Raw genomic sequence first — 10,000 nt, 5'->3', positions numbered from 1 at the left:
ATACCTTTCTTTTTATTTCTACTTCCGTTCATCCATTCATCCACACCTAAATTTGAGCTTTGCACAGATTTGCAGAGGCTTAAAGATCATGTGCTGTAGTTTTCGATCTTTCACCTTTCCAGAAATTTCGCACCAAACCTTTTGACATTTACATGATCGATTGGTCATATTCCTGTCAGTCACATATTTTCATTCCTACCTGAAATTTAGATAGAAATGGTTTGCACACCATGTGCTGTTGTAGTTGTTATTATTGTTGTTGTTATTATTGAAGATTTCCTGGTCGTTACAGATAGACAGGGACTAATATATATATATATATATATATATATATATATATATATATATATATATATATATATATATATATATATATATATATATATATATATATATATATATATATATATATATATATATATATGCCCTAAGAATTCTGTGTTTTTAAAACGTATATGTAGCAATAATTTTCTCATTTACTACCATTTTAAAAAGACTTTCATTACTTGAGACATTTGCAAGAGACAATTTATTTAATCTTTTCTTCTATTTTTTTATTACTAATGGTAACTGAGTTGCCATTAGAATTTGATTACTCTGCTTCTTGTCATGATCTGTGAAAACTTGATGATATCAATTAAAAGAGTTTGTTGAAAAGCAAACAATTTTCTCCTTGTCTCCAGTATTAAGAAAAAAAAAACTAAATTAACTTTTCTTTGAAAAAAAATAATGATTCCTCTATTGTCTTGAATTTGACAACAGTTCCTTCGTTGATTACATTAATCATTTCTATATACTTTTTTATTATACAATAGAAATCAGGCTCCAAGTTACAATGAAAATGAGTATGTCAGTAATTATCACCTAAATACAAGAGGAATCTCTTTGAAACCAAGACTTCAAAATATCCTCATCTTGCATATAACCTTTTAGCAACACACACACACACACACACACACACACACACACACACATATATATATATATATATATATATATATATATATATATATATATATATATATATATATATATATATATATATATATATATATATATATATATATATATATATATATATATATATATATATATATATATATATATATATATATATATATATATTTACACTCCATAAGATAACATTACGCTCTTCTCTATCTGATTCAGAATTGTCTTATATTGGTAAAGACTGCAGTGCAACTTCGTTTGTAGAAATAAAAGAAAATTCAGTCCCTTAGGTGAGGTGGCTTGGAAGTAGCGAGGCGAATAAACTTTTTCTTCCATGCAAAACGTGAAAGGGTGCATGCACAAGATACGACGTTGTCATTCATGTTAAAAACAACAAAGTTTTTCTAGAAATAGGTTTGCATCTGAAGAGAAAAAAAAAGATCCTATAGACTGCAAACGGTTCTATGTTTTTTGCTTGAGGGTGATGACCTAAGACATCCAGCATTAATTATATTTTTTTTTTCTTTGGCACGTAAATCCCAATCGTTATCGAATATTCGAAAGTTCAATGTAGTAACCTACTTATTGACTTTATAATATTTTTTTTTTTCTTTTTTTTTTTTTTTTAATTACCTGTATAACTGTTGAGACGTGTAAGCTTATACTTCATACACTTCAATTTTACTCATAGATAATTGAATCATCTTTTTTTCATCGTAGTAGTTATTCCCATATTATTTACCGTTGTGAGGATAATCAGTCTCGGCAAGAGATGAAATACTGATAAGACTTGATTGGTTTTGAATTGAACTTTCAATATATACTGTCTATAAAGTGATAATAACTATCCTTCTTTCATCTATTTTTTTCTTACGCATTAATTTAGTTCATCCTCTACCTAATTATTATCCTCTTATCACTAATAATAACTTCTATATATATTCCAACAAATGACTCACGAAGAACTATGCTTTATTATAAAACGTATATATTGAATTTCTATTACTATCATTGATCACATGAAGAAATGTAAATTAACTAAGTTGTTAATAGGATTGCCTATTACTCATATATTGAAAACTGCAACCTTACAAAAATCAACCACCTAACCTTGCAAAGTAGATATCAATTATCTAACTAGACTGAGGTGACTGTACACAAGTTGACGTCCTCAGACAACCATCAAAAACACCAACCTACACACAGGCATACAAAAAACTAAGGTTGAGGGGCGGTAGTAACTCCTTTGCCTAATACAGAAGCCGCAGCTACGTATAGGCCCAAGGTATAGCATTTCTCATAATCCACTCTCACCTCTCTGAGGTAATGAGAGGCGAACGCAGAGTTGCTCCTGCAGAACGTGGCATCCATAATTTGTCTGACCGATGTGTTCTTGCGATAAGCAAGCGAGGTCGCAATAGCTCTCACTTGGCTAACCTGCACTTTTAAAAGGCCGAAGTGTTCTTCCTCACACAAGAGATGCGCTTCTCTTATAACTTCCCTCAGGAAAAAAGACAAAGTATTCTTAGGAAGGGGCTTCTGAGGATATTTCACCGAACACCACAAGGAGCTAGAAAAGCCTCTCACATTTTTAGTGTGAGACAAGTAGGCTTTCATTGCTCGGTCTAGACAGAGGAGCGTCTCTTGTTCTTGACCCACTAAGTTAGTCAAGTTAGGAACCTCAAAGGTCCTTGGCCAGGGCTTTGAAGGGTTCTCTTTCTTGGCGAGGAAATCTATTCTCAAGGCACAAACTGCCCCATTCAGCTTGAAGCCTACCTGCTTTTCAATCGCATGGACCTCACTGACCCTTTTAGCTGTAGCTAAGACCAAAAGAAAGAGGGTTTTCTTAGTAACCTCCCTAAGAGAAGCGTGTTAGATGAGCTCAAATCTCTTGGTGCACAGAAATTTAAGAGCCACATCAAGGTTCCAAGAAAGGGGCTTTAACTGGACCTGTTTGGTTGTCTAAGAAAGTTTACGAGGTCATGCAAGTCCTTATCGTGAGACAAGTCCAAGCCTCTATACCGACAGACTGAAGCGAGCATGCTTTTGAACCCTTTGATCGTTGACACTACCATCTTAGCGTCCTGCCTGAGGTAAAACAAAAAATCAGCAATGTGGCTCACAGAGGTAGTGGATGAAGAAACCTTGTGCTTCCTACACCAAACTCTAAAAGTCTCCCACTTGGACTGGTAGACTCTCTGTGAAGAGACCCTCCTCAGTCTGGCGATAGCTTTCGCAGCTTGCGCTGAAAATCCTCTCGCTCCGACAAGCTTCTCGATAGCCTGAAGGCAGTCAGTTTGAGAGTGAGGGGGTTTTGATGATACGTCTCGAAGTGGGGTTGTCTGAGCAGCTTTGGACTTGCAGGAAGGCTTCTTGGAAAGTCCAGCAACCTGTCCAACACTTCCGTGAACCATTCTCTCGCTGGCCAGAATGGAGCTACCAGGATCATTCGTCCCGAATCGATGAGGACGAACTTTCTGACGACCAGATTGATGATCTTGAACGGGGGAAAGGCATATTTGTCCATCCCCGTCCAGTCCATCAAAAAGGCATCCACCGCTATCGCCTCCTTGTCTGGAACCAGGGAGCAATAGTTGGGGATCCTCTTGCTCAAGTTGTAGGCAAAAAGATCTATTAGGGGTCTCCCCCACAGCCTCCAGAGACGCTGACAGACCTGTTGGTTGATGGTCCATTCTGTTGGAAGGACCTGCCCTTTCCTGCTGAGCCTGTCCGCCCTCACATTCCTCTGTCCCTGTATAAAACTCGTCAGCAGAACTACCTTGTTCTCCTTCGCCCAAAGAAGAAGCTACGTTGCTTTTTCGAACAAAGACAGAGTGAGTCCCCCCTTGCTTTCTGGTGTACGCAAGAGCTGTGGTGTTGTCTGAGTTGACCTCCAACATCTTCCCAGACACTGAATCTTTGAAGGCCTATAGACATCCAGCATTAATTATATTTTTTTTTCTTTGGCACGTAAATCCCAATCGTTATCGAATATTCGAAAGTTCAATGTAGTAACCTACTTATTGACTTTATAATATTTTTTTTTTTCTTTTTTTTTTTTTTTAATTACCTGTATAACTGTTGAGACGTGTAAGCTTATACTTCATACACTTCAATTTTACTCATAGATAATTGAATCATCTTTTTTTCATCGTAGTAGTTATTCCCATATTATTTACCGTTGTGAGGATAATCAGTCTCGGCAAGAGATGAAATACTGATAAGACTTGATTGGTTTTGAATTGAACTTTCAATATATACTGTCTATAAAGTGATAATAACTATCCTTCTTTCATCTATTTTTTTCTTACGCATTAATTTAGTTCATCCTCTACCTAATTATTATCCTCTTATCACTAATAATAACTTCTATATATATTCCAACAAATGACTCACGAAGAACTATGCTTTATTATAAAACGTATATATTGAATTTCTATTACTATCATTGATCACATGAAGAAATGTAAATTAACTAAGTTGTTAATAGGATTGCCTATTACTCATATATTGAAAACTGCAACCTTACAAAAATCAACCACCTAACCTTGCAAAGTAGATATCAATTATCTAACTAGACTGAGGTGACTGTACACAAGTTGACGTCCTCAGACAACCATCAAAAACACCAACCTACACACAGGCATACAAAAAACTAAGGTTGAGGGGCGGTAGTAACTCCTTTGCCTAATACAGAAGCCGCAGCTACGTATAGGCCCAAGGTATAGCATTTCTCATAATCCACTCTCACCTCTCTGAGGTAATGAGAGGCGAACGCAGAGTTGCTCCTGCAGAACGTGGCATCCATAATTTGTCTGACCGATGTGTTCTTGCGATAAGCAAGCGAGGTCGCAATAGCTCTCACTTGGCTAACCTGCACTTTTAAAAGGCCGAAGTGTTCTTCCTCACACAAGAGATGCGCTTCTCTTATAACTTCCCTCAGGAAAAAAGACAAAGTATTCTTAGGAAGGGGCTTCTGAGGATATTTCACCGAACACCACAAGGAGCTAGAAAAGCCTCTCACATTTTTAGTGTGAGACAAGTAGGCTTTCATTGCTCGGTCTAGACAGAGGAGCGTCTCTTGTTCTTGACCCACTAAGTTAGTCAAGTTAGGAACCTCAAAGGTCCTTGGCCAGGGCTTTGAAGGGTTCTCTTTCTTGGCGAGGAAATCTATTCTCAAGGCACAAACTGCCCCATTCAGCTTGAAGCCTACCTGCTTTTCAATCGCATGGACCTCACTGACCCTTTTAGCTGTAGCTAAGACCAAAAGAAAGAGGGTTTTCTTAGTAACCTCCCTAAGAGAAGCTTGTTAGATGAGCTCAAATCTCTTGGTGCACAGAAATTTAAGAGCCACATCAAGGTTCCAAGAAAGGGGCTTTAACTGGACCTGTTTGGTTGTCTAAGAAAGTTTACGAGGTCATGCAAGTCCTTATCGTGAGACAAGTCCAAGCCTCTATACCGACAGACTGAAGCGAGCATGCTTTTGAACCCTTTGATCGTTGACACTACCATCTTAGCGTCCTGCCTGAGGTAAAACAAAAAATCAGCAATGTGGCTCACAGAGGTAGTGGATGAAGAAACCTTGTGCTTCCTACACCAAACTCTAAAAGTCTCCCACTTGGACTGGTAGACTCTCTGTGAAGAGACCCTCCTCAGTCTGGCGATAGCTTTCGCAGCTTGCGCTGAAAATCCTCTCGCTCCGACAAGCTTCTCGATAGCCTGAAGGCAGTCAGTTTGAGAGTGAGGGGGTTTTGATGATACGTCTCGAAGTGGGGTTGTCTGAGCAGCTTTGGACTTGCAGGAAGGCTTCTTGGAAAGTCCAGCAACCTGTCCAACACTTCCGTGAACCATTCTCTCGCTGGCCAGAATGGAGCTACCAGGATCATTCGTCCCGAATCGATGAGGACGAACTTTCTGACGACCAGATTGATGATCTTGAACGGGGGAAAGGCATATTTGTCCATCCCCGTCCAGTCCATCAAAAAGGCATCCACCGCTATCGCCTCCTTGTCTGGAACCAGGGAGCAATAGTTGGGGATCCTCTTGCTCAAGTTGTAGGCAAAAAGATCTATTAGGGGTCTCCCCCACAGCCTCCAGAGACGCTGACAGACCTGTTGGTTGATGGTCCATTCTGTTGGAAGGACCTGCCCTTTCCTGCTGAGCCTGTCCGCCCTCACATTCCTCTGTCCCTGTATAAAACTCGTCAGCAGAACTACCTTGTTCTCCTTCGCCCAAAGAAGAAGCTACGTTGCTTTTTCGAACAAAGACAGAGTGAGTCCCCCCTTGCTTTCTGGTGTACGCAAGAGCTGTGGTGTTGTCTGAGTTGACCTCCACCATCTTCCCAGACACTGAATCTTTGAAGGCCTATAGCCATAGAAAAAGGGCCATCAGCTCCTTGTTGTTGATGTGCCATTCCAACTGACTCCCTTCCCAAGAGCCTGAGACCTCCTTGCTTCCTAGTGTTGGCCCCCAACCTGACTCTGACGCGTTTGAAAACAACACTAGGTCTGGGTTTTTCTTGTATAGGGAGATCTCTTTCCCCAACAAGGCTGGATCTAGCCACCACTTCAGAAGATCCTTGACTTCTGCTGGAATGGGGAAGGAAAAGCAGTCTTCCTGCGTCTTTCTGGTCCACGTTTTCGAAAGAATATGCTGTAGAGGCCTTAGATGGAATCTCCCCAATGAGACAAACTGCTCGAGGGAGGAGAGAGTTCCCAGCAAACTCATCCACTACTTCGCTGAGCACCTCTTCTTGTCCAGGAAACTTAGGACTTTTTCGAGACTCTTGGTCTGTCTTTCCTGTGAGGGAGAAGCCTGAAAAAGAACTGAATTCAGAACTATCCCCAAATATAGAATAGTCTGATTCGGCTTGATGTGAGACTTCTTCTTGTTGATGACCAGGCCTAGATCTTGAGCCATCATAAAAGTCTTTCGTAAGTCCTCCAGACATTTCTCCTACGATCGTGAACGAATCAGCCAATCATCCAGATAAAAGGATATCCTTATCCCCTCTTGATGCAGCCAGCCTGACACATTCATCATTATCCTGGTGAAGAATTGAGGAGCCGTGCTACGACCGAAGCAAAGCACTCTGAATTGGAAGCACTTGCCCTGCATTACAAATCTCAGGTACTTCCTTAGAGTTAGATGAATGGGGACGTGAAAATATGCGTCCTGCAAATCGAGGGACACCCTCCAGTCCCCTGGACGTACTGAAGCCAGCACAGACTGAGTTGTCTCCATGGAAAACTGCATCTTCTCCACGAAGACCTTCAGAGAGCTGAAATACAGGACGGGTCTCCATCCGCCCGAGTTCTTGGGCACTAGAAACAGCCGATTGTAAAAGCCTGGGGAGGATAGATCCTGAACCGGTTCTATCGATCCTTTGTCCAGCATTTGGTTGACTAGGTTAGGAGGGCCCTCTGTTTACCCGGATCTGTGTACTAGGCTACTAAGGCCAGCGGAGTATCTGCGAGGGGAGGCCTCTTCAGGAAAGGGGATCTTGTATCCTTGCTTGATAACTGAGAGGGACCATGTGTCCGCCCCTCCTCTCTTCTAAGAATGCCAAAAACCTGACAGTCTTGCACCCACTGTCTGAAGGAGATATACTTCATTTTCTGGAGCGAGCTCTGAACGAGCCTCTGTTCGATCTTGCTCCTAACTCTTGCCTTCTTCCTCTAAAATCTGGTCTTGAAATAGTCCTGCCTCGAAAGGGCTGCTGGGATTCCTTTTCCTCCCAAATAATGACTTCTGTTGGACGACAGAAAAAAAAATAACTAGCAAAGTTTGGAGAGAAAATCATCATTCCTTGGTAAAACACGGAAACTTTGTCAGTCAGAATGTTCATATATGGGAATTACTTTTACTCTAATGGTCATCACCATCAGTATTACAGGGATCTTCTTGAAAGACTCCAAGCACTGATCAGTAATAACATCATGACAGACGAGTATAATAATTTCAAACCGATCCCAAGTATATAAATGGATATTATTTTTTTTTAAAATTAAGATGAATAAATATTCTAATCGGAGAATATACAAAAAAATCATAATCAGGAAATACAAAAATCATAATTAAATGAATTTAGAACAAAATTATAAGAGTTACAGAAAGCTCCTAGCGACCAAGTGGGGATATTTCTTCCATTAATAATATATTTGTATCCAATACTTGAAGCATTAATGTATTAGCTTCAGTAAACATCGAATAGTGTAAAGACAATGCTGCGTTTTATCTAAATAGAAAAATTTTGGACTCCTTGATTCCCTTGAAAATACAAATAGCAATGTAGCAATGTGTGAGAGAGAGAGAGAGAGAGAGAGAGAGAGAGAGAGAGAGAGAGAGAGAGAGAGAGAGAGAGAGAGAGAGAGAGAGAGATAGAGAAAGAGAGTTCAGTTTATTCCGCAATGTTTTATTAATTTGATAAGCTTATTTTCTCAGCTTCTGAAGATCCAGACGTACAACAACAAAAATTGAATCCTTCACCGAGGAAAGCATGAAATTATACGCCAAAAAGTTTATTGCAGCGTTTACCCAGTGAACGTTCTTTTTTGAATTTCCAATTTTAATTCAACACTCCGCCATCGTTACTTTCTTTCTGGAAGGAGTGGTAGCCTCGAGCAACTCTACCAATAGCAAAGGGAAGATGTGAAAAATCTAGAGGGAAATGCTGAAGCGAAAAACAAAGTGATAGAGATGAATAGAGTATTCGCCATGAGCACTCTTAGATTAGATGAAGTGAAGCACAGCAGATGACGTCTCCCAACGGCACTTAAAGGGAATACGAGCAAGACATCAGGGATGTAAATAGTGAAAATTAGCGGTAGCAAAAAGAATGTATCAACCTCATTTGCTTTTATTACCCATTGCTCAGCCGAGGTGATAGATAAAGTGACTGGAGGGGAGAACTATGCTCCAGAGCATTTTTATATTATTTTTTTTTTTCATTCATGACATCCTCTTAATACTTTCCTGGTATCTGCGCTCTGTCGAATTCACATCAAAGACAACCTAACAGGATAATAATAAAATGCCCTATGCTATTAAGAAACCTCACTTTCCGATTACCAGTTATTTCAATGAGCGAGAAAATCATAATCCTGGATCTGGCATTATTTCAGTCATTAGATCTAAAGTTAAGGTCTCATCATCGCCAGCAAATGCATCATGAAATGATCATGTTGCAGATATCAGAAAACAATTAGTGAATTTTTCTCTCTTTTGTCCAAAATCATAACCATTCTGAACATCGTTTAAGGTGGTCGATCAGAGATTTGGATTTTACTTGGAAATACGTGTATGATGCCAATCCCTGCACGAATATCTGAGGTCAACAGCGAACATATATTTTGTCAAACATTTCTGCGCGATTGTTTTGAGCTTCATCATAAAGCCTCTCATCCCAATGCAAAAATAGTTATATAAATTGACTCAAAGGAAATGGTAAACCATATATATATATATATATATATATATATATATATATATATATATATATATATATATATATATATATATATATATATATATATATATATATATATATATATATATATATATATATATATATATATATATATATTTACAACTCAGGAACATAAATGGTGGTCTACCCTTAAATCTGCACTCTTTGGTGTAGATGCAACAGTTCCTCCTTTACTTAAACCAGATGGCTCAGTCACTCACTGTCCAAAGGAAAAGGCAACCCTTTTGGCTGATGTTTTTGACAGTAAACAGAGTAATGAAAAACTTAAACTTCCTCATTCCTGTTTTCCTGAGGCTAAACTAACTAGTTTAGCTTTTCGATCTCGTGAGATTAAAGCTCTGTTGATGGACCTTGATGCTTATGGAGGTGTAGACCCAAATGGTATTTTTCCTTTGTTTTTTATAAAGACAGCAGATTTCTTAGCTCCAAAGTTATCTGTTATTTTGCGCAAGTTAGCAAGAAGAGGAGCTTTTAGCACTAGTTGGAGAATTGGTAATGTTACTCCTCTATGTAAATGTGTATGTGGTAGCTCAAGTCCCACTGATTACCGCCCAATTTCCA

This window comes from Palaemon carinicauda, chromosome 4 (genome assembly GCF_036898095.1).
Source record: "Palaemon carinicauda isolate YSFRI2023 chromosome 4, ASM3689809v2, whole genome shotgun sequence".
In the NCBI taxonomy this organism is placed as follows: Eukaryota; Metazoa; Arthropoda; class Malacostraca; order Decapoda; family Palaemonidae; genus Palaemon; species Palaemon carinicauda.
This window is presented reverse-complemented; position numbering follows the sequence as displayed.